The sequence below is a fragment of the Erinaceus europaeus genome, chromosome 4 (genome assembly GCF_950295315.1).
Source record: "Erinaceus europaeus chromosome 4, mEriEur2.1, whole genome shotgun sequence".
Lineage (NCBI taxonomy): Eukaryota > Metazoa > Chordata > Mammalia > Eulipotyphla > Erinaceidae > Erinaceus > Erinaceus europaeus.
This window is the reverse complement of record NC_080165.1, coordinates 90,293,417-90,316,100: the sequence shown is the minus strand read 5'-3', so window position 1 is coordinate 90,316,100 and position 22,684 is coordinate 90,293,417.

Sequence of the window (22,684 nt, the reverse complement as noted above, 5' to 3'; positions counted from 1 at the left end):
CTAATCAACTTCCCTGAGACCCTAGCCATAGATAAATATCCAGAAGATAGCTAGATTTAATTCTGTGTTGCAAATAGTACCTGAGTATATAAAGCTTTCATCATTAAATACATCTCACTGACTAAAATAGTATTCTAATGAAACTATTAATTCTTTTTAATTTAACTGTAGAAGTTGTAACAATAGCACATATGCCCTATTAAAATTTATTTCTTGAAAACAATATTGAAATAATCTCATAGATTTGGAAGTGTGTGATTGGAAGATATTTGGGATTACTGATGAAAAGTTTAGAGCAGAAGAAAAATGTTACCAGGTATTAAAAATAGATTAGGAGGAGGAAGAGAAGGAATAAAATAATTAATGATGATAATCAATCATTTCTTGGGTGGGGGCTTCCACCTGTAAGTTATAAAATCAAGACTTACAGGATTTTGGGGGCTGAGAAGCAGTGCAGTGGATAAAGTGTTGGACTCTCAAGCATAAGGTCTTCAGTTCAGTCCCTGGCATTCCATTTGCCAGAGTGATGCTTTGGTTTACACTTCACCTCTCTAACAAATAATTTAAAATAAAAAAAACTCATTTGAAACATATTTACTGAATTCTATTTTATATCAGGAACTAGACTAGGATTTGTAGATAATCAATAATAAGCAAAATTCAACATAAGTTTTCCCTCCATATGAGTTCACAATGCAGAGATCTTTAAAGTGGGGTTACAACCACCCTGTGAGTTGAGCAAGAAGGAACAGCAGCAAATGACTACAGTGAAGTGTAGTAAATGCTATAACGCAGCAGCCAGCAGGTGGCTCAGCTGTAGTATATGATCATCAGCATTACTCTGCATATGCTCAAGCTGAATTCTGTTCACTCTCTCCAAATACATAAATAAATAAATAAATAAATAAATAAATAAATAAATAAATAGGTAGGTATGTAGGTAGATAAGCAGCCTGTGAGGTGGAACTGTGACTAAAGTGCTTTATTCACAAGTGTGCGGCCGCAAGTTTGGTTCTTAATATTACATGTACCAGAGTGATGTTAGCTAGTTTCCTCTGTCTCACTAACAAAATAATAAGTCCTTAAAAATCTTAAAAATAGGGAGTCGGGCTGTAGCACAGTGGGTTAAGCGTACGTGGTGCAAAGCGCAAGGATCGGAGTAAGGATCCCGGTTCCAGCCCCTGGCTCCCCACCTGCAGAAGAGTCACAAGTTGTGAAGCAGGTCTGCAGGTGTCTATCTTTCTCTCCCCCTCTGTCTTCCCTTCCTCTATCCATTTCTCTCTGTCCTATCCAACAATGATGACGACATCAATAACAATAATAACTATAACAATAAAACAATAAGGGCAACAAAAGGGAACAAATAAATATTTTTAAAAAAAATTTTTTTAAAAAATCTTAAAAATAGGGGCCAGGTGGTAGCACACTTGGTGAGTGCACATGTTATAATGTGCAAGGACCCAGGTTCAAGCCCCTGGTCACCACCTACAGGAGGAAGCTTTGCAAGTGGTGAAGCAGTATTGCAGGTGTCTCTCTGTCTACCACCTCTTTACCACCCCCTTCCCTCTCAATTTCTGGATGTTTCCATCCAATAAATAAAGATAACAAAATAAATAAAATTTTTAAAAATCTTAAAAATATACATGCTGTAATGTAAACAAGATATATACATTAATTAAAAGCCATCTGTCAAAGGGTATATGAAAAGGCATTCTTCAGGGGATACGAATAATAAAATTTTATATTTACTTTTATATTAATCAGAAAAAGTTAATATCAAACCTGTGGCTTTAACAGTTATATAAGTTACAGTTAAAAATAAATCCAGGAGGGAGTCGGACGGTAGCACAGCTAGTTTAGCGCACGTGGTGCAAAGCGCAAGGACCAGCACAGGGATCCCAGTTGGAGCCCCCTGCTCCCCACCTGCAGGGGAGTCGCTTCACAGGCGGTGAAGCAGGTCTTCAGGTGTCTATCTTTCTCTTCCCCTCATCTCTCCATTTCTCTCTGTCCTATCTAACGATGACAACAATAACAATAACTACAACAAGGGCAACAAAAGGGAAAATAAATAAATAAAAATAAATAAATCCAGGGTGGGGGTATAGCATAATGGTTATGCAAAGAGAGTTTCATGCCTGAGGCTCTGAAGTCCCAGGTTCAGTCCCCCATACCTCCATAAGCCAGAGCTGAGCAGTGCTCTAGTAAAAAAAATTAATTAAAAAAATAACAAAAATAATATATCCAAATGTTTTGGTAGTGTAAGCTTAAAAGATTTTATCAATACTTGAGTAAATACAAAACACTGAGATTGTTGGAATATGAAGGTAATTTTTTTTTATGAAGGTAAATTTCTACAACTTAGAAAAGTGGAATTTGGGGTGAGAGGTCAATCAGTCCTGACCCTGAACTCATAACAGAAGAGTGTCGTTAGCATACATGCTTTTTGTTACCCCTTGATTAAAAATTCATGTATATATTTCCTTAAATACATCCTTACTCCTTGAACAAATCAAGCATTAGACTGCCTTGAAACACTGGAATTTTCATTTATTCTTTTCCCATGTCTAGAATAACCTGATCCATATTCCTACTCTGTGCCTTTTAATACGTGTCTTTAGACCATTGACATTTATTGATATTATGGATTTAAGGTATTTCAATGCCATTATTCTAAACTTTTCTGAGTGTTCTGATCTATGGCATGTTTTTGATGATGTTACTATTGTTTATAAGAGACCTTTTAGGACTTCTTGCGGAGCAAGTTTGCTGATAATTGGTTCCTTTAACTATTGCTTGTCTGAGGGTTTATTTAATTAATTAATTATTGGATATAGACAGAGAAAAATTGAGAGGAGGGTGAGATAGAGGTGGAGAGAGACAGAGAGACACCTGCATCCCTGTTTCACCACTTGTGAAGCATTCCCCCTGCAGGTGGGGACCAGGGGTTTGAACCCGAGTCCTTGTGCACTGTAGTGTGTGTGCTTAACCAGGTGTGCCACCACCTGGCCCCTTGTCTGAGGTTTTTATCCTTTCATCTAATCTGAAAGTCTAACAGAAGACAATATTCTTGGCTGAAAGCTGTTCTCATTGAGTGATATATATATCTTGCCATTCTCTTCTGGCTTTTATAGTTTGTGTGGAGATATCTGATGATAATCTTATTGGTTCTCCTCTGTATGTGACTGTTTTTCTCTTGCAGAACTTCAGAATCCTTTCTTTAGCCTCACTCCTTTCCATTTTAAACATGATGTGTTTTGGTGTCTTTAGGATTGGGTTGATTCTGTTTGGTACTCTTTGGGATTCTTGAATCTTTATGTGCTTTCTGTTATTCAGAACAGAGAAGTTTTCTTCTATTATCTCCTGTAGTATGTTTTTTCCCTCTTCCTCTTTCTTCTTCTGGCAAGCTAATAATGTATATATTACCTCTTTAGAGGTCATCCCATATGTCTCTATTGTTCTCAGTGTCTCTCAATCTTTTTTTAGTTATCTTACTTCTTTCCTAGTTTTCTCTAATTCATCCTCAATCTCACTAATTCTGTTTTCTGCCTCAGTTATTCTGTTCTCATTTCCTTCAGCTGTTTTCTTTAGCACAACTATTTTGTTGCCATGTTCAGTTACTGCATTAGTTTTTTCAGCTAGTTGTGCTCTTAGCTCAGCTATTTCAGCTTTTAGCTCTACAATTACCTTGAGATACTTTGTGTTTTCTTTCAGAGTCTCATTTGTTGTTTCTCCATTCCTGATAATATTACCATCAAAAGCTTTCCTCACTCCTGTGATTACCATTAGTGTTTGGATGTTTTCCTCATTTGCTTCTGACTTCTTGGAATTTTTTTCTAGTTCATTTCTTCAGTGTTTCTTTAGGGTCTGACAATTCTGAGGTGTCTTCTTAAGTTTGAGCCCTGGATGTTGCTGTTCAGGTATGCAGCCTCTAGTTTTTTGGGTCTCAGATGTGGGTGGAGCTTTATTCTAGTGGTAACACTACTGCCTTTGGAAGTTGAGAGGTAGGATCCCATGTTCAAATTTAAGAGAGAAATAGACAACTGGAACAACAAGACGGTGCCTACTTATGCCATGAATGGCTTCTTAGTTCTTGGAAGGCCTCTCCACTACTCCTTTTCAATCCACTGATGTCACTTGCCTGGATCCACTTGTGGCTAAGTGAGTTACTGTGGCTTAGTCTCTGAATAAATTTCAGTTGTATTTCGTTGAGTTTTCAGGTGACTTTAGTTTCGTTTTCTAGTCTGTCGGGGAAACTGTTTGAAATGGTTCCTACTCCACAGTCACACCTCTGAAAGTGATGACTAGAATAATATAACCTAGAAATCTGCAAGGGCAAATTGTGCCCTGGGTGTTGCTGTTCAGTCATGGAGCCCCTAGTTTTATGCCCTTGTTCCCGTCTAATCTCTATAAATATCATCTTCTTGGATATTTTCTTAATCACTATACATTTACAAGCTCCCCCACCTTCCACACTGAAGTACTTTTCTACTCTTTCTCTTTTTTCACATAGTAAAAATCACTATTTCTCCTGCTTTAGGCTCATTTTTAATGTTTCTCACTTCCCATAAACTAATTGAAGGCACCAAGTACTATATATATATTAGAAACTTGGAGGCTGGGTGGTAGTGCAGCAGGTTAAGTGCACATGGCATGAAGTGCAAGGATGAGTGTAAGGATCCTGGTTTGAGCCCCTGGTTCCCACCTGAAGGGGGGTTGCCTCACAAGTGGTGAAGCAGGTCTGCAGGTGTCTTATCTTTCTCTCCCTTTTTCTGTCTTCCCTTCCTCTCTCCATTTCCCTGTCTTATCCAACAACAATGACAGCAATAACAACAACAAGGGCAACAAAAGGGAAAAAAATAGCCTCCAGGAACAGTGGATTCATAGTTCAGGCAGCGAGCCCCAGTGATAACCCTGGAGGCAAAAAAAAAAAAAAAAAAAAGACTCCACCACTCTTGGCGACCAGAAAATAAAAAAATTAAAAAAATAATAAGAAGAAACTGGATCTCTGACTGGTATAATCACAATAAATATTTGTTCAAAGCATAAATGAACAATAAATTGAAAACTGAGATACTTATAACTAAGATATGATTTTACTAGGTTTTATCTGTCTAAAAATTAAGTCTAAGAGAAAGCAAATGTCAAACAGAATTACTCCTCATTATGACAAAAAATTTTCTATTTCTGAAATTTAAAAAATTAACATATTTCAAAAGAATATTTGACATTTAAAAGTGCTATAAAGGGAGTCAGGCAGTAGCACAGTAGGTTAAGTGCACATGGTGCAAAGCACAAGGGCTGGAGTAAGGATCTGGGTTTGAGCCCCCGGCTCCCCACCTGTAGGGGAATCCCTTCACAGGCGGTGAAGCAAGTCTGCAGATATCTTTCTCTCCCACTCTCTGTCTTCCCCTCCTCTCTCCATTTTTCTCTGTCTTGTTCAACAATGACTACAACAATAAAATAGTAAGGGCAACAAAAGGGAATACATTTTAAAAAGTTCTATAAGGAAGTAAAGACTATAACTAGGGTTATGAGCAATAAAATAAGTCAGGAATTGGGTTAGGGAGATATTATAGTGGTTATACAAAATGGCTCCTAGGCCAAAAGCGCATCTCAGTTTGAATCCCCTGCACCACCAAAAGTTACAGCTGATCAGTGCTCTGGTTAAACTGAAAATAATAAAAAAAGATTTACTTGAAAAGTTCATGAAAGTTTTTGGATAGCTTATTCTTATATAAACTTAAGTTATTTTATTCTTTTATAATTCTGTTAACTGTCTTGAACATAAAGACTTTATTTTTCAATATATATTACCAGGTATTTTACCTCAAGGGCTCAATGTCCACATGACACTGAATATAGAGATTTTATCTTGGGCCAGCTAAATACATAGCTCACTTGGATAATGTGCTACTTTGCCATGTGCAGAACTCAAGTTGTAGCCTAGCCCCCATTTCACTGAAGGAAGCATAGGTGTTGTGGTCATTTGGGCTTTTAAACTCTTTCTCTTCCTCTATAAAAATAAATAAATAAGAGAGTCAGGTGGTAGTGCAGCAGGTTAAGCTCACATGGCACTAAGAGTAAGGACCGGGTAAGGATCCCGGTTCGAGCCCCTAGCTCCCCACTTGCAGGGGAGCTGCTTCACAGGCAGTGAAGCAGGTCTGCAGGTGTCTATCTTTCTCTCCCCCTCTCTGTCTTCCCCTCTTCTCTCCATTTCTCTCTGTCCTAGCCAATGACTACATCAATAACAACAACAATAATGACTACAACAACAATAAAAAGACAGCAAGGGCAACAAAAGGAAAAATAAATAAAATAATAATAATAATAAAAAACCCTATCTAGAGCTCCAAGATAAGTCTCCTGGATTGTAGCACTCTGCTTTGTCATACTCAAGACTGAAGTTGTGTCCTGGCCCCCACCACATTTAAGGAAGCTTTGATGTTGTGTTATCTTTCCCTCTCGCCCTTGGCCTTTGTCCCTCACTATCTGGGGGAAAAAAATTCAGTTTGAAGCAGTGAAAATGCCAGTAATTGGGAGACCAGGTGGTGGTGCACCTGGTTGAGTGCACATGTTACAATGTGCAAAGACCGGGGTTCAAGCCCCTGGTCCCCACCTGTAGGGGGGAAAACTTCACAAGTGGTGAGACAGGGCTTCAAGTATCTCTCTCCCTCTCTATCTTCCTCTGCCATCTTGATTTTTGGCTGTCTCTATTAAATAAAGATAATAAAAAAAGAAAAGAAAATACTGAGAGTCGGGCGGTAGCACAGCAGGTTAAGCGCATGTGGCGCAAAGCACAAGGACCAGGGTAAGGACCCAGTTCGAGCCCTGGCTCCCCACCTGCAGGGGAATCGCTTCACAGGTGGTTAAACAGGTCTGTAGGTGTCTATTTTTCTCTCCCCCTCTCTGTCTTCCCTCTTCTCTGCATTTCTCTCTGTCCTATCCAAAAACGATGACATCAATAACAACTACAACAATAAACAACAAGGGCAACAAAGGGGAGTAAATAAATAGATTTTAAAATTTTTAAAAGACATAAAAAAGAAAATACCAGTGATTACAAAAAGAAGAGACAAAGGGATGCAGGGAGGGAGGGAGAGAGAGAGAGGAGACTGTCTTTTTTTGAGACATTATATTGTAACAAAAATTTATATCAATTTTAATCAAGCTATCAAGATTAATCAGATTTGGTACTACTACTTTCTCTGTTTATTACTGATAAATTTCTAAGGCATTTTACCCCCCCCCCAAAAAAATCTTACTTTCCCTTTTGGCATCATACTGAGAGGAAAAATTTGAGCCTTAGATGAATTAAGTGGCATACTCAATGCTGCAAATGCAGTTAGTGCAGAATTAAGATTATAATCATATCACAGTGCTTAAAATCTTTAAATTGTAATTTATTTTTATAAAATATTTATATATAACTTTACATATACATGTACATATGCATATAACTACATATACAAAAAATGTATGTATATATATATATATATTTTTTTTCACCAGAGCACTGATCAACTCTGGCTTATAGTGGTACAGGGGATTGAACCTGGGAATTTGGACCCTCAGGCAGAGTGTCTGTCTCTTTGCATAACCATTATGCTACCTACCTCTGCCCTATAAACTATATTAAAAGATTTCAAACCAAAATAGATTCCTTTACATTAATAGATCAACTACTTGATTAATTTTGTGAGAGGGTAGGGAGAGAGAGGTACATACCAGGGAACCAGGGAACTGTTCGGGAATATCTGTTGTCAAAGATCTAACCCTGGTTCTCACACATACAAGTCCTGTACTCCTGTACTCTACCCACTGAGTCATCTTTCTAGCCACACAGATCTTTAGTGTATCCTTCACTTTGCTGACTCAGGACCTCATCGTTGAGAATTCAATGCTTTATCCATTGTGCCACCTCCCAGACCATGGAGGAGCAGGTTTGAATCATGCATTTAAGCTGGGCTATAAGAATGCCTGGAAAAGGTGCTTGTAATCCTTTAAGGTTAGTGTGGGTACAGCAGCAAGAATGGGTCTTTGGAGAAAGGCACACACCAAACAATGAGAGGCACGGGGGGGGGGGGGGGTAGTTTGAAATTTTAAATTTTTGTAAATTTTGAAAAGATTAAGTATAGCTAAGGCTATAGCTAATCGTATGTTTGGGAAGTATAAAAAAACTAGGGATATGAGTGACCTTACGGGTCAGTAAACACCCATGAGTAAAACATAAGAATATTGTTAAGTCACATAAACTGACATTGGACTACATATAGGGGAACTTCTTATATTAAGATCTTACCATATGAGCAGTTGGTTCTTCATGTGAAGGCTTGTCACAGCTGTAATCAAAGCACAATATTAGAACTTAGTTTACTGCTAGGATCTTAGTAACTTACTTATTCTAGATTTATCACAAGTTTATTTAATTACTTGTTCACATTCATATTTTAGCTGTATTTTATTTCTTATGTAACACTCTTTGAGTGGTTATGAGTAAGGGTGAATATAAAACTTTACTAGATCGTACACTTTAAAATTCTGATATAGGTATGCTTGTTGGGAAAGCAGAGGCCAGCAGCAAGCCTTGTGTGCCCTAGATATTTATAGTCTTATTAAAAGCCCTTTAGATCTTGAAGGGGCCTTATTTAACACAGAGGCCTTGAGGGCCAAGAAAAATGGCTGGTGTTTAAATGCTGAGGTTTTTCTCTGACTCACAGAGCACTCTCCCCACCTAAGGAGGGGGCAGAGCCAGGGGAGAAGGTTAGTGACATATAGGCTATAAGAGAAAAGATTGAAAGGGTCTCTGACATGGTGAAGTGTTGGGCTAGCAACGCGAGAGAGAGATGACCCAGGAACCAAGCTCGTGGCGGTGAGGCAATTTGAATCTTTACTCACCCAAGTGCCTCCGAGTCGGGCAGTAACACAGCTGATTAAGACACGTGGCACCAACCGCAATGGCCGTCGTCCACCTCCTGGTCTGCATATGCTTCTCCGAGGCTGGAACATGGAAGAGGCAAGTTGGAAACAGAAGTGGTTTAACAATACCATATATGGTTAGGAAAGGGGTGGAGAAAAGTAAAAGGCAGCTGGGAAAGGTAGGGACTTCCTTAGCAACTGTTGCTAGGGGTTTAACTGGTAGGATTAATAATACCCTGTGGTCTTGAAGGTAGGAAAATAATATATTAAATGAGCAGAATGGTTGGGGGAATAGGGAGGAGGCCTTAAGTCATTTGTAAGACAAAGCAGAAGATTGATATGTAAATAATAAAAGGGTGGGCCATAGTATCGAGGAATGCAGGGTGGAGCAGGGGGAACTGGATTAATGTTTTAAGGAATGCTGGGCTCCTGGAGGCAAAAAAATGCAGGGTGCATTGTGAAGCAGGGAATCTGATATGATGAGGCAAACCTTGGGGGGGTCTCATGTCCCTCCTCACTTGACCTCTCAGTAGAGAGAGAGACTAACAGGATGGATGCCTACCCCTCAGGTCAAGCCCTGCCAAGCTCTACCACATCCTCACAATTTCCCTACAGTGAAGAGGAAGATAGACAGCATATAATTCTTTAAATTGAGGGGAACTGTCAGGGATTCCTCAAAGAGAATCTGGGGGTATGGTCAGGGTCATAATAAATGACCGCGGTGGCTTTCCAAGCACCACCATCTGTGAAGACGTTGGTGGCGTTAAGGATATGAGAGTGCTGGAAAAGTTTGGGGCCCACCCAGGGGAAGGTATTAAAGACCACCAGCTGGAGAGGCAGGGAGGGATCATATCTGGCCAGCTCCATATCTCCTAGGGCCTGACTAACCTGTGTGAGGGCTTCAGAGGCACGGTCAGATGTGTCAGATGCCTATGGGAGGCAACATTCTTTTAGCCTTTGAGCAGATGGAGATAGGATTGGTATTAAGTCCCTCCCATACAAGAATGTAAAATAGTAAGGATCCCGGTTCGAGCCCCCGGCTCCCCACCTGCAGGGGAGTCACTTCACAGGCGGTGAAGCAGGTCTGCAGGTGTCTATCTTTCTCTCCCCTTCTCTGTCTTCCCCTCCTCTCTCCATGTCTCTCTGTCCTATCCAACAACGAATTGCGTCAACAAGGGCAATAATAATAGCTACAACGAAGTTACAACAAGGGTAACAAAAGGGGGAAAAAATGGCCTCCAGGAGCGGTGGATTCATGGTGCAGGCACTGAGCCCAGCAATAACCCTGGAGGAGGAAAAAAAGAAAAAAAGAAAAAAAAAAGAATGTAAAATAGGACAGCTTTCATAGCCTCTAGGCAAATAATGGGGCTATTAGCCATGCCCTGGGGCAGGACCACCCACTCAAATTGGTCCGCAGATCAGGAGTTGAGCACTGGGATAGAGAAAGCAAAGAGTTTGCAGTTGCAGAACCCCAGTCAGGATGGCTGAAGCAAGATGTAAGCCTCTCTGGGGGGAACCCCAGATGTGCATCATCTTGAAATAACCACCATTTTCCAGATTTTTTCTGGATGGTAAATACTGGGGTATTTCAAGGGCTACAAGAATGGTGGATGTACCCCAGAGCAAGTTGTTCTTGGATCAGCTCTTTAAGAGCGGATGATTTCTCCCTAGGCAGAGACCACTAGTCCACTCAGACTGGGTCATTAGAGATCCATTCGAGGAAGGGAGTTTTAAAGCTAGCAATGGCTAAAAGGATTGGGGGTGATGGCTGGATAGTGGGGGGCGAGGCAGACCTCGGTTAAGGAGGTCCTCACTAGTCATTACAGTGACATCAAGGGTCTCAAGGATGTCTCTGTCCAAGAGATTAGTGGCTACATCAGACACCAAGGGGCAAATGTGCCCTGTGGTACCATCTGGGTCCTCCCAGGTGAGAGCATCCCAGGTGATGAAAGCTTGGGAGGCCCCACCTACTCCCACTGGGGGAGGGCACCTCTTGCCATCTTAGGATGGTTTTATCTGCACCAGTAACTATTAGGCACTTGAAGGATCTCTTATTTTGATTCTGATGTTGGGAAGTTAATCTCTTCTATGGCAGTTACCCAGTAAACCTTGGTAAATCTAGTTGCTGACCCTCTTGGCAGTGGGGCTGAGGGCTGCCCCTTAACTAGTTTAAAGGTGGCAGAAGCGTGCCGTTTTTATGGTATTTGGCACAGCAGTCCCTTTTCCAGTGATAGTCTTTCTGACATCTCAGACATAGTGAGGACAGGGTTTTAGTACCCCTTTTGGGGCTAGAATTGGGACAACTCTTCTGCTAATGGTCTGAGCTCCCACACTGGAAACAACCCTCTTTTTCTTTCTGTTCCCCTAATGCTGCTGCAAATGCCTGGGCCATGCTGGGAGCCTGGTGGAAGTGGGAGCCTATGTCCTGTGTATCCATAATCCAGCAGTCTACGTGCTCATCCTTAAAACCCTGGCAAGTTTGACAAAAGTCTGGTAACATCCCTTCCCATACTAAGGAGCGCAGGAAGAGGTCCCATGCATCTGGGTCGGGAATTTTACACTCAAGTGTGGACTGAACTTTGGTAATGACTTTTGTCAAAGACTCAACAGGCTCCTGCCTAATGGAGGCCAAAGAGGAGGGAGCCACACCCTGAGAAGGGCTAAGGCAGTCCCAGGCTTGGAGGGCACAAAGTCGGACTTGGTCAACATAACCAGGAGGGAATCCAGCCTCAGCCTGCTGCTGGAGGCTGGTCTCCCATTGTCCTGTTCCAAAAAGGGCCTCAAAATCCCAATTGGGTTGATTTTCTCCATTTCTTTGGGCCTGCTGGAGACATTCGTCTCGAAAGAACACTTCCCATTGCAAAAACAGGGTCTCCGGAAGGGTGGCTTGGGCCACATCTCACCAGTCCTGGAGGGTGTTCATATTTTGGACTAGGCCCTGAAGGATGGAGTGGGCCCAAGGGGTGTGCATACCATCTTCCTTTATAGCCTGTCGGAGTTCCCTAAGCTTTCCGGGGCTACCAGTGGAGGGGTCTCTGGCGGTTAGGAGTCACATTAACAGGCACAGTCAAAATGGGATCACCGTGAAAGTTCTGATCACGGAGGTGGCACAGGTACTCCATGTCAGAAGGTGGGGGATCAAACGAGAGGGGTGGAAGGCTCAGCATAAGGTGGCAGGGAGGATATTTTGATTTGGATGGAGGGGGTCTGAGGTGCCTTGTAGGCATCAGCAAGACAAGCTATCTGATCTTTAAGTTATCATCGCTTCTATGGATGGTGGGTTGTGATCCTCTTCATCAGAGTCTGATTCAACCTTTCCACTAGTGAAGGAGGGCTTGGTGTCTGGGGCAGGGGGCTTTGATTTAGCAGGGTTGGTGTATTGGTGGAGAGCTGCGACAATGTCCATAAAATATAAATGGAATTCAAGAATTCTCTCTGTTTCCTCTTTGCGAGTTAAGTAAGCTACCTGGACCCAGTTGTCCAACTTGTAGATGTTATCTGCAGATAGCCAGGGGCAACTCAGATGACAACATCTCAGAAAGAAAGGGCTTGTTTTCTAGAGAGCTTAATACCCTGGGTTTCTAGGAGGGTATGAAGGCACCTAAGTTGGGGGTCCCGTTGGCTTGTGAGAAGATTGCCTTTGATAGACAGAAAGAGAGGTGCTTTGGGGCTGGTCAGCATACAGTCCCTAGACTCAAGCCTTACCTCTGAATTGAAGAGGAGAGGTGAGGAGGGGTCTGACACCTGTACAGGTGGTCGAGGACAGGACAGAGGGGGCACGACCTTAGAATTATAGTGTCTCGTATCCCATTTCTTGCAACGGTTCCCCTACCTCAGAAATAAATGGGATAGAAAATAAAGGATCTGCAGCACCTTGACAAACTGGGGCCGCCAAGGGCTCAGGAGCCATTGGAGGCTCAGGAGCCCATTATCCCAAGTCCAGATCTCGGGGAACTCACCTGGTAGCCATCAGGCCTCTTGTGCCATGTGGAGTGTTCTCAGTGGGGGAAGGGTGCCCCACCTTGGGTGCCAGATGTCAGGTTCTTTGGGGAACTGAGATAGCCTGGCTCCTACTTCTCCATCTGGTCTGTTGGCCACCAGGAGACAGACAGAGAGTGGGGAATCATGGGCCAGCACTACAAATCCACTGCTCCTGAAAGTTATCTCTTCCATTGGTGGTTGTTGTAGGATAGAAAAGAGAGAAATCTGGAGATGAGAGGAAGGCAGAGGGGGATAAAAAGATAGACACCTGTGACCTGCTTCATCTCTTGTGAAGCAACCACCCCCATATAGGTGGGGAGTCAGGGGCTCAAACCAGGATCCTTATGCAGGTCCTTGTGCTTCACATCATATGTTCTTAACCCAGTGTGCTACTGCCCTGAAATAAGTTTTAAAACTGAAAAGTTGTCATGTATATATGAACGATTACTTAAAGTCTTGTGGGTAAGGAAGACAGCACAATGGTCATGCAACAGACTCTCATGCCTGAGGCTCTATGGTCCCAGGTTCAATTCCTTGGACCATTATAAATCAGAACTCACCAGTGCTCTGGGGCAGGGGGGCATGGAAAGAAGGAGAAAAAGAGGAGGAGGGAAAAAAAAAGAAAAAGTATAAAAATTAGGGTCCAGGGAGATACCTCAGTGGTAGTGTTTATGTTTTATATGTATGATGCTTTGGGTTCATTGCTACTGGCAAAGAAAGAAAGAAAAAAGACAGGAGGAAAGATGATGAAGGGAATAAAAGAAAGAGAGAAAAGGAAGGAAAGGGGCAGAAGACAAGAAGAAAGACAGACAGAGAGACAAGGACCAGGAAGATAGCCCCATTGTTAGTGCAACAGACTTTTATGCCTGAGGCACAAGTGGTTCCATATTCAATCCCATAAATGAGAGGTAAGCAGAGTTCAGGTTTCTAATAAAAAGTGAAAAACAAATAGATATAGCCAACAAGAGTTCACCTACCCAGGTTTGATTCCAGCTGAAGTACGGTGATGTATTTTTCTTACTCTCTTTTTTTCCTATCTGAAAAAAAATTCAATCTGGAGTAGTAAAGTTCCAGTGATAACAAAACAGAGAAGCAAACAAACAGATAATTAAAAGTAACAGAACAGTCTTCCAGTTCCTCCTCCCAATACCAACCCCTTACACACACATATAAAAAAAATAAAGTCTAGAGAATAAAATACACAATATTAATGTTATTATGTTTGCATTTTACTAATCAATAGTGTTAACTTCTTCTATCTGGTTTTCAATTCTATTTTTTTCATTTTTCTTTCTACATTTCATATCCTTTTCCTTCCCTGAATGTGACTTAGAATAGAAAGTTTCTTCACTATCCTCTTTATAACCAGAGCACTATGTGCAGGCTTTTGATTTTATCACTTAATAGTTAATTATTAACTTAATAGTCAGGCGATAGCGCAGTGGGTTAAGCGCAGGTGGTACAAAGCATAAGGACTGGCATAAGGATCCTGGTTCAAGCCCCCGGATTCCCACCTTCACGGGAGTGGCTTCACAGGCGGTGAAGCAGGTCTGTAGGTGTCTATCTTTCTCTCCCCATCTCTGTCTTCCCCTCCTCTCTCCATTTCTTTCTGTCCTATCCAGCAACAATGACATCAATAACAACAACAATAACTACAACAATAAAACAAGGGCAACAAAAGGGAATAAATAAATAAAATAAAATAAGTTAATTTTCTGTTTATTTGCTTTTATCTCTCTTCTACAACCTAACCTGGAAAACATGGCATTCATCTTTATTCCTCGAGCATCTACTATGCCAGTTACGATATAGGTATCTGACAAATAGTTACTGACCTATACTCTTAAGAGACAATTCAAGTTCTTCATGACAGCAAGTGAGACATAGCAGGCTGTTTTTGGATATGGAACTCCATGTACACTTAGTCAGTTTATTGCATTTTGATGAGCACACAGCTTTGGAAATTGCTTCTGAGGACTGCCAAAACCTGATACCCAGGCAGGTGAACTGCACCTAGCAATCTGATCCTAATAGAAAGAACACAGGGAAATGCAGGGATGACAGTTATAAGACTAGGTTGTGAAACAAGCTATGTCTGGGTCACTGGTTCTCTTTATACAACTTCTCGGCTTGTAGACATCATGAAGCAAGATACCACATTAGAGATAATCACAGGAGATTAAAGGCTGGGAGTCTGGCGGTAGCACAGCAGGTTAAGCGCATGTGGTGCAAAGTGCAAGGACTGGCGTAAGGATCCCGGTTCGGCCGCGGGCTCCCCACCTGCAGGGGCTTTGCTTCACAAGTGGTGAAGCAGGTCTGCAGGTGTCTCACTTTCTCTCCCCCCTCTCTATCTTCCCCTCCTCTACTTCTCTCTGTCCTACCTAGCAATGACGACAGCAATAACAACAACAATAATAACTACAACAACAACAACAAAAAAAAAAAAAACAAGGGCAACCAAAGAGAAAATAAGTAAATAATTTTTTTTTAAAAAAATTAAGGGCCAGTAGAAAGCTAGTAATACAGCTCTCAAGGAACTTAATTCTGCCAGCAACTATACAAGTAAATTTGAAAGTGAGAGAAAGGGCAATATTAACATTCAAAGAAGCATTCCTGAACATTCTACTCACTTTTCAAATTATCTTCATAATTTTATAAGCAGGATGTCTGGAAGTCAGTAGATACTAACTACATATTTACTGGAATTTTCTTTGTCAGTCTGGTATATCCCAGCAATTGAGATAATCAAACTACAACACTTGGTTTAAAAAAAAAAAGAGTAAGGGGGCAGGGAAAGGGTGACTGGGGAGGTAGACACAGAAGGAAATCAGATGTTGGGAGGAGTGAGGATTGAAGCACCAGGGCCTTTGTAATGGTTATATCCTCTATTACCCTACCCTTTTTCAAGGCTGAAAAGTCACCTTTTTCAGCCAAGCTTTTCCTATCACCCAGGCTTAAGTCATTATAACCCCTTACTCCCTTTTCCTCCAATACGTTTTCTTAAGGGAATAATGATTTATATGACAGCTTTTTGTCACATGGGTAAAATTTCTTTCTTTTTTTTTTCTCTTTTTTCTTTTATTGGGGAATTAATGTTTTACATTCAACAGTAAGTACAATAGTTTGTACATGCATAACATTCCCCAGTTTCTCATATAAGAATACAACCCCCACTAGGTCCTCTGAATCCTTCTTGGACCTGTATTCTCCCCACCCACCCACCGCAGAGTCTTTTACTTTGGTGCAATACGCCAATTCCATTTCAGGTTCTACTTGTGTTTTCTTTTCTGATCTTGTTTTTCAACTTCAGCCTGAGAGTGAGATCATCCCATATTCATCCTTCTGTTTCTGACTTATTTCACTCAACATGATTTTTTCAAGGTCCATGCAAGATCGGCTGAAAACAGTGAAGTCACCATTTTTTACAGCTGAGTAGTATTCCATTGTGTATATATACCACAACTTGCTCAGCCACTCATCTGTTGTTGGATACCTGGGTTGCTTCCAGGTTTTGGCTTTTACAAATTGTGCTGCCAAGAACATATGTGTACACAGATCTTTTTGGATGGATATGTTGGGTTCTTTAGGATATATCCCCAGGAGAGGAATTGCAGGATCATAGGGTAGGTCCATTTCTTATTCCTTCCATGATAAGTAAAGTGGACACTAGTTCCATTATCAATCTAGACCCTCACCGTTGTGCATTGGATCCTCTATGCCCTCTTGTCTCTCCTCTTTTGATTTCTCCTTTGGTCAGTAGTAATAAACTATACCTAGCTCACATTACTTCTAACAGTAATTGCTTTGCTTACTTAAAAAAGATTTAAAAAAAAAATCCAATTCCATCAGACGGCAGGATGGAAATAACAAAAACTGCCTTGTTTACCTGGGACTGGTGGTAGTGTGTGTGTGTGTGTGTGTGTGTGTGTATGTGTGTTTGTGTGTAACCACCCACATGTCCTCCAACTGTCAAGTTTTGTGATAGATATTTGTGAAATGACTAAATCTAAAATATGAAATCAAAAGAGGTTACTGGTGTTGAGGTGGGGAAAGGTTGCATATCCAAACTTCAATTTTTAAAATATATATATGTATCAGAACACTGATCAGCTCTGTATTATGTTGGTGCGGGGGGATTGAACCCTGGGACTTCCAAGCCTCAGGCATGAGAGTCTTTTTGCATAATCATTATGCTATACCCCAGATGTACTTACTTATTTGAACTGTCAATTTCGATCATAGCGCTTCCTCCAACAAACGGGACCCTTACTTTTTTTTCCCCAAGCCATTTTTGTAAAAGTGTGTGATTTAAAATGCTTTACAAGACTGTAAGTTTACAGGGTATAAACTCCCTGCCTCATCCACCATGAAACTTGCAGGCTGGGCCATTTTAGTACTTGGCGCTCAGAACTAGCAGGAAGGGATCCTCCTGGCGGTGACGCCCTTTGTCGCCTCCTCAAGGGGCAGGGCGCAGCTCCCTGCAAATGCTAACCACCGCCCCAAGCTTTCTGGGGCCCCCGGAAGTGGGTTCGGGACAATGCACTCCGCCCACCACGCCGCCTCCACTCAAAGTGCAAAGGTGGGATGCCGCGGTGGCCTCACTGCCGGGATGGCTGCCTCCTGCCCCAGTCTCCTTTCTCCCGCCGCAGTCACCCCATTCATCCGCCGCCGCCGCATCCACCAATCATCTTGCACCAAGTGCGGACGCCTCTGGCGATGGGGCGGGGCCTCTGGTGGAGCTCTTGCCCCGTCCCACCTCAACTCGCGCGAGGGCTGGGTCGTGGCCGGGCAAAGACCGAACGTTGTCCCCGCAGTGACCCGGCTGGGGGGGCGGGAAAGAAGGACCCGGGCCATCGGGACTGGCTGCGAGCCGGACTGGCTGCAGCCGGATTGGAGGCTGGCAGAGACCTGGGGGGTGTGTGGGGGGTTTCCTAGTCTGGATGAGGAGGTGACTCAGCGAGAAAACGTGCTTCTGAGAGCAACTGAGACTCCTCCTAGTCTTTTTCTTCATCCTCAACATCTATTGTTTTAAATCATAAACGTTGTGAGTGCTTGTTTAGACTCCTTTCCCAGAGGGAGGACTAAACAAAAGGGTGCGTCTGCTGAGACTGACATTGTCTTTACTTTCTGTAGCCTCATAAATTGTGATGATGTAGCAGGGGAGCAAGAGGGAACAGGACAAAGCACAGGGGTCCCCCTAAGCTCTGCCGGGAGGCTTCTAGACTGACATCTGCATGGAATAACCACCAGAGGGACAGCCATGCTTCAGGAAGACAAGCATTTATTGAGACAAAGCACGGATAGAAAAGAGAGGAAAATACTCCTTTAGAGGAGAGAGAGAGAGGAGGACCTGAGTTTCCAGGTCTTCTAACTTCTTTATATTATTATTATTATTATTTTGCCTCTAGTATTATTGCTGGGGCTTAGTGCCTGTACTACGAATCCACTGCTTAGGGAGGCCATTTTCCACATTTTTGTTGCCCTTGTCGTTACCCTTGTTGTTGTGGTTATTATTGTTGTTGTCATTGCTGTCATTGTTGTTGGATAAGACAGAGAGAAATTGAGAGAGGAGGGGAAGACAGAGAGGGGGAGAAAAAGACGCCTGCAGACCTGCGTCACCACCTGATTCCCCGGCAGGTGGGGAACCGGGGCCTCGGACTGGGGGCCTGGGATCCTTACACCGGTCCGTGCGCGTTGGGCCATGTGGCTTAACCCGCTGCTACCGCCTGACCCCCAGGTCTTCAAATTTCTATAGTGAATTCTGGGGATGCACAGGACTCCGATGGACGAGGGGATTTACTTCAACCTTTGTCTTCAGGTGCTCCCACCTGCATTCATCTGCGTTTTATACCTTAGTCAGGTAGAGAGGAAGATGCTGTTGCAGGATACAGATATATTGGCCCATCTGGGCCCTCTTCCTGGCTACCTGCGGGGTGCAGGGGGAGGGGTTGCTAATGTCCTGCCTCCAGAAGCGTCTTTCCCTAAGCAGACCCCTAACAACAGTGAACATATCTGTAAATGTTAGAGATTTATTTATTTTTGAGAGTGTGCAGTGTATTGGTCCGGTCCAGGTAATTTTAATATTTAAAAACGGGACAGGGTGTGGCTCACTGGTTTTGGGCATGTATGGCTTCACTGACTCCAGAAAGGAGTTTTTCTGAAAGAAAGAGGAGAGACACCATCCAGCACCCAGCTTCTGTGTGATGTGTCAGGATCTAACTTGAATTGGACATGGCAAGTCAGGTGCCTTACCAGGTGAAGCTTCTCACTAACCCCCTGGCATATTTCTTAAATGTGTTTCTCTTTTTCTAATATATTTTAAATAATGTCTTACTCACTGGAGGGGGGGGTGTAGAAAAAAATTGTAGGTTTTTCCTATTGGCAGCAAATGGCACACACACACACACACACACACACACACACACTTACACTCACACGTGTGTACACATGCACACACCTTAAACAGTTTGATCATAAACTGCTGCTAGATATTTTCACTTCTAATTTTCTAATTAGTTTGAAGAAATAGGTATTATCTATTTTATTATTTTATAAAGGAAGTTTAAATTTTCATTTATTAATTTAAAAAAGTTTACTTAGAAACAGAAATTGAGAGAGAAGGGGAAGACAGAGAAGGAGGGAGAGAGAGACACCTGTAGCACTGCTTTACTTATCATGAAGCTTCACCCTCTGGCAGATGGGCACTGGTAGCTTGAGCATGGTTTCTCGAACAAGGCAACATGTGTACTCTACAGGATGCGCCACTCCCTGGCTAAATTTTTATTTATTTTTAGCTTATTAAGTTCCAATAATCAATCTCGAGACCACACATATGCAAATTCTGGGCTCTACTGATAAGCCAACTCATTAAATACTTCTATGAGAATAGTGGGAGAGGGAGATCAAATTACTATTATTTTATCCATAGAGTTATACTTGATTTTCTTCTTTTTTTTTTTTAATGTGTGTATATATATGTTTTGTCCTGCTTGATCTCAAGTGGAGAGGATGTAGAATCAAATCCAAGTCCACAGGCACATTAGGGCTTATGGTCTACAACTTGACTCCTAGCACCCATTTTTAAATGTCAAAACAGGTTCACAAATTAATCAGGTCACAGTCCCACACTGTAAGTGACAAGTTTGGGTCCTTTCCACACTTCTTTCCCCCCAGATCATGACATTTCAATCCATAATTTAAGGAAGGTAGAAAGGAATCCAGCAAGGGCAAGAGACTGGCTCACTTAAAAATGGCCTTTTTGGACAGTACCAGACACCCCATTATCTGGGCCCCGAGTCAGGGAATTCTTCGATTCCCACATAGATATTATGGGCTTATATCTTTGATAGATCCTTCTCTCCACCATCACTTCTATCAGGAACATCATCATAAGCCCTCTCGTGGGCCTCTCCAGGAACCTGTTCTTACTATAAAGTAGCAATGGTAGGGACAGCCCCATTTTCCAAAGGAAGGCTGGGCCATCTGCCCAGGGAATGACTGGTCCTGAAATAAGTTCACCTGGAATGTCCCCAGCTGTGACCATGGACTGTGAGCTCGGACTGACAGGGACTCAGAGGTTACACAGTCTGCTGTTCTCAGACCGATGGGGTAAACAGTTTATTTTATTTATATATTTTCTTTCAAGTTAGGGAGCTACTTTCTGCCTTAATCCAATTTTCTATCCCTATTCTCAACTCTCACAATATTTTTAGACCACCTCCATGTTAGCTAAGGCAAAAATTATCAAAGTCACAGGCCCCTAAGAACATACCTAAAATAGACTTCCTACTTTTCTTTCATCTTAAGATTCCTGTTCTCATCTGCACTATTTCTACCTTTTGGTTCCTGTTTATTAATCATTTTGTTCTGATTTATATCTTACTTTCTTTCAGCTACCAACTTGCAGATACTATTATGTTTGATTCCATGCTGACTTACCTGGGCAGATGACCTCACCTATGTATCCCAGAGTCTCACCTTTCCAAAGCCCTACCCCATTAGGGAAATACAGAAACAGACTGGTGGGATATGGCTAGACCTGCCAACATCTCTATTTAGTGGAGAAACAATAACAGAAGCCAGAACTCCCACCTTCTGCACCCCATAAAGAATTTTGGTCCATACTCCCAGAGCAGGAGAACTGATAGGGGAATATGATCAGAAGGGCTCTGAACTCCAACTCCATCAGGATCTGGAGACAGAAGACGAAAAGAGGAAAGGCACTCAAAAGTAGTAATAAGTGTAAGTGTGACTTAGAAAGGAAGGGAAGGCAGGACCACACGAAAAAAAAGGGGGGCACATATGTATAAATATAGATAGTCACCGAAATGAATCAATCCATGTCTGTGACCTTGGGAGAACTACTGATGTTTTCAGTGGAAGGGATGGAACACAGAACTCGAATGGTGGGAATGGTGCAGAATTATATCTCTGTCATCACATAGTTTTGTAAATAAATATTAAGTGACTAATAAAACAAAAAATAGAAAAAAAAGAAAAAGAAAAGAAAGGAATCCAGTACATTCTGTGTTCTTATTAAACACTAAGGACCATGCTTCTTGCCAAGTACAAGTACCTCTTGAAGATGGTTTTGCATTTCTTGAGAACTCTGTTAAGTACATAGTTTTCATGCCAGGACTTTGAAGGGTAGGGAAGTTCCCTGAAGCTCTGAAAGGCCAGGTCATATATGGGCTTATCCTTCTCATAACCCTCACCTGACCTGAAACAGTTTTATTGTTAAATATTGCCAGCCCAAATGTTGGAGGGCTGCCTAGGTCTTTTCAGGGACTTCATTTCCGTCTTTGTGGCTAAGTACAGAGAAATTGGATGAAAGTCAGAGTTAATTAGGCCACAGAATGCCTTTTGGGGGAGAGAAAGTAGCAAACTATAATAAGACTTTTAAGTCAATCCAACAGATTGGCTGACACAATCTACTGCATGCTGTGGGCACACAGACATGGCTAAGGACATTTCCCTGGCTTCTGGGAAATATTGCTGTTGGAGTGAGGCACATTTGTGAGTTGAGTATATGAATAACTACTATAGGAAATGACAAGAGGTAAAAGGCAAATTTTAGGATGGATATATGAACACTGAGCAGTGTAGATCAAAATGAAGAGGAAGGAATGGAAACCTCTTTAGACTCCAAGCTAAGGATTCAAGGCATTTTTTTTTTTAAAGATTTATTTGTTAATGAGAGAGAAAGAGGAAGAGAGAGCCAGAGCAACACGCTGGCCCATGGGATGCTAGGAGTTGAACTCTGGACCTCATGCTTGAGAGTCTAATATTTTTTCCACTGTACGGACAGCACCAGCCACACATGGCTACTGTACACTTGAAACGTGACTGAGGATTTTAAAACTCTAATTATAATTGTGGAACATGCTCTAAAATGCGCTTGGAACAATGGAGATAATGTGAATTTATTTTTTAATTGTAAAACTGTATTAAATCTAGATGCAAATCAAGAATTTTAGTTAAATGACATCTGAGTTGAGAAATGCTATAAAGTGCTGAATTTGAAGACTGCATATAATAAAAGAATAAAAAAAATCTCATTTTTTTCTATTGAATGCTACCTGTTGAAATGGTGTCATTTTGGATGGATTGGGTTAAGTAAAATACATTTCTGCAATTTGTGTAGGCCAATACCTAACAAATTGAAAGCAGGGACTGAGGTACCTGTACAATGGTGTTCACAGCAGCATTATTGCTGATAGATAAAAGATGGCATTGCTCCAGTATCCATCAATAAACAATATACTATAAATGAATATTATTGCATTAA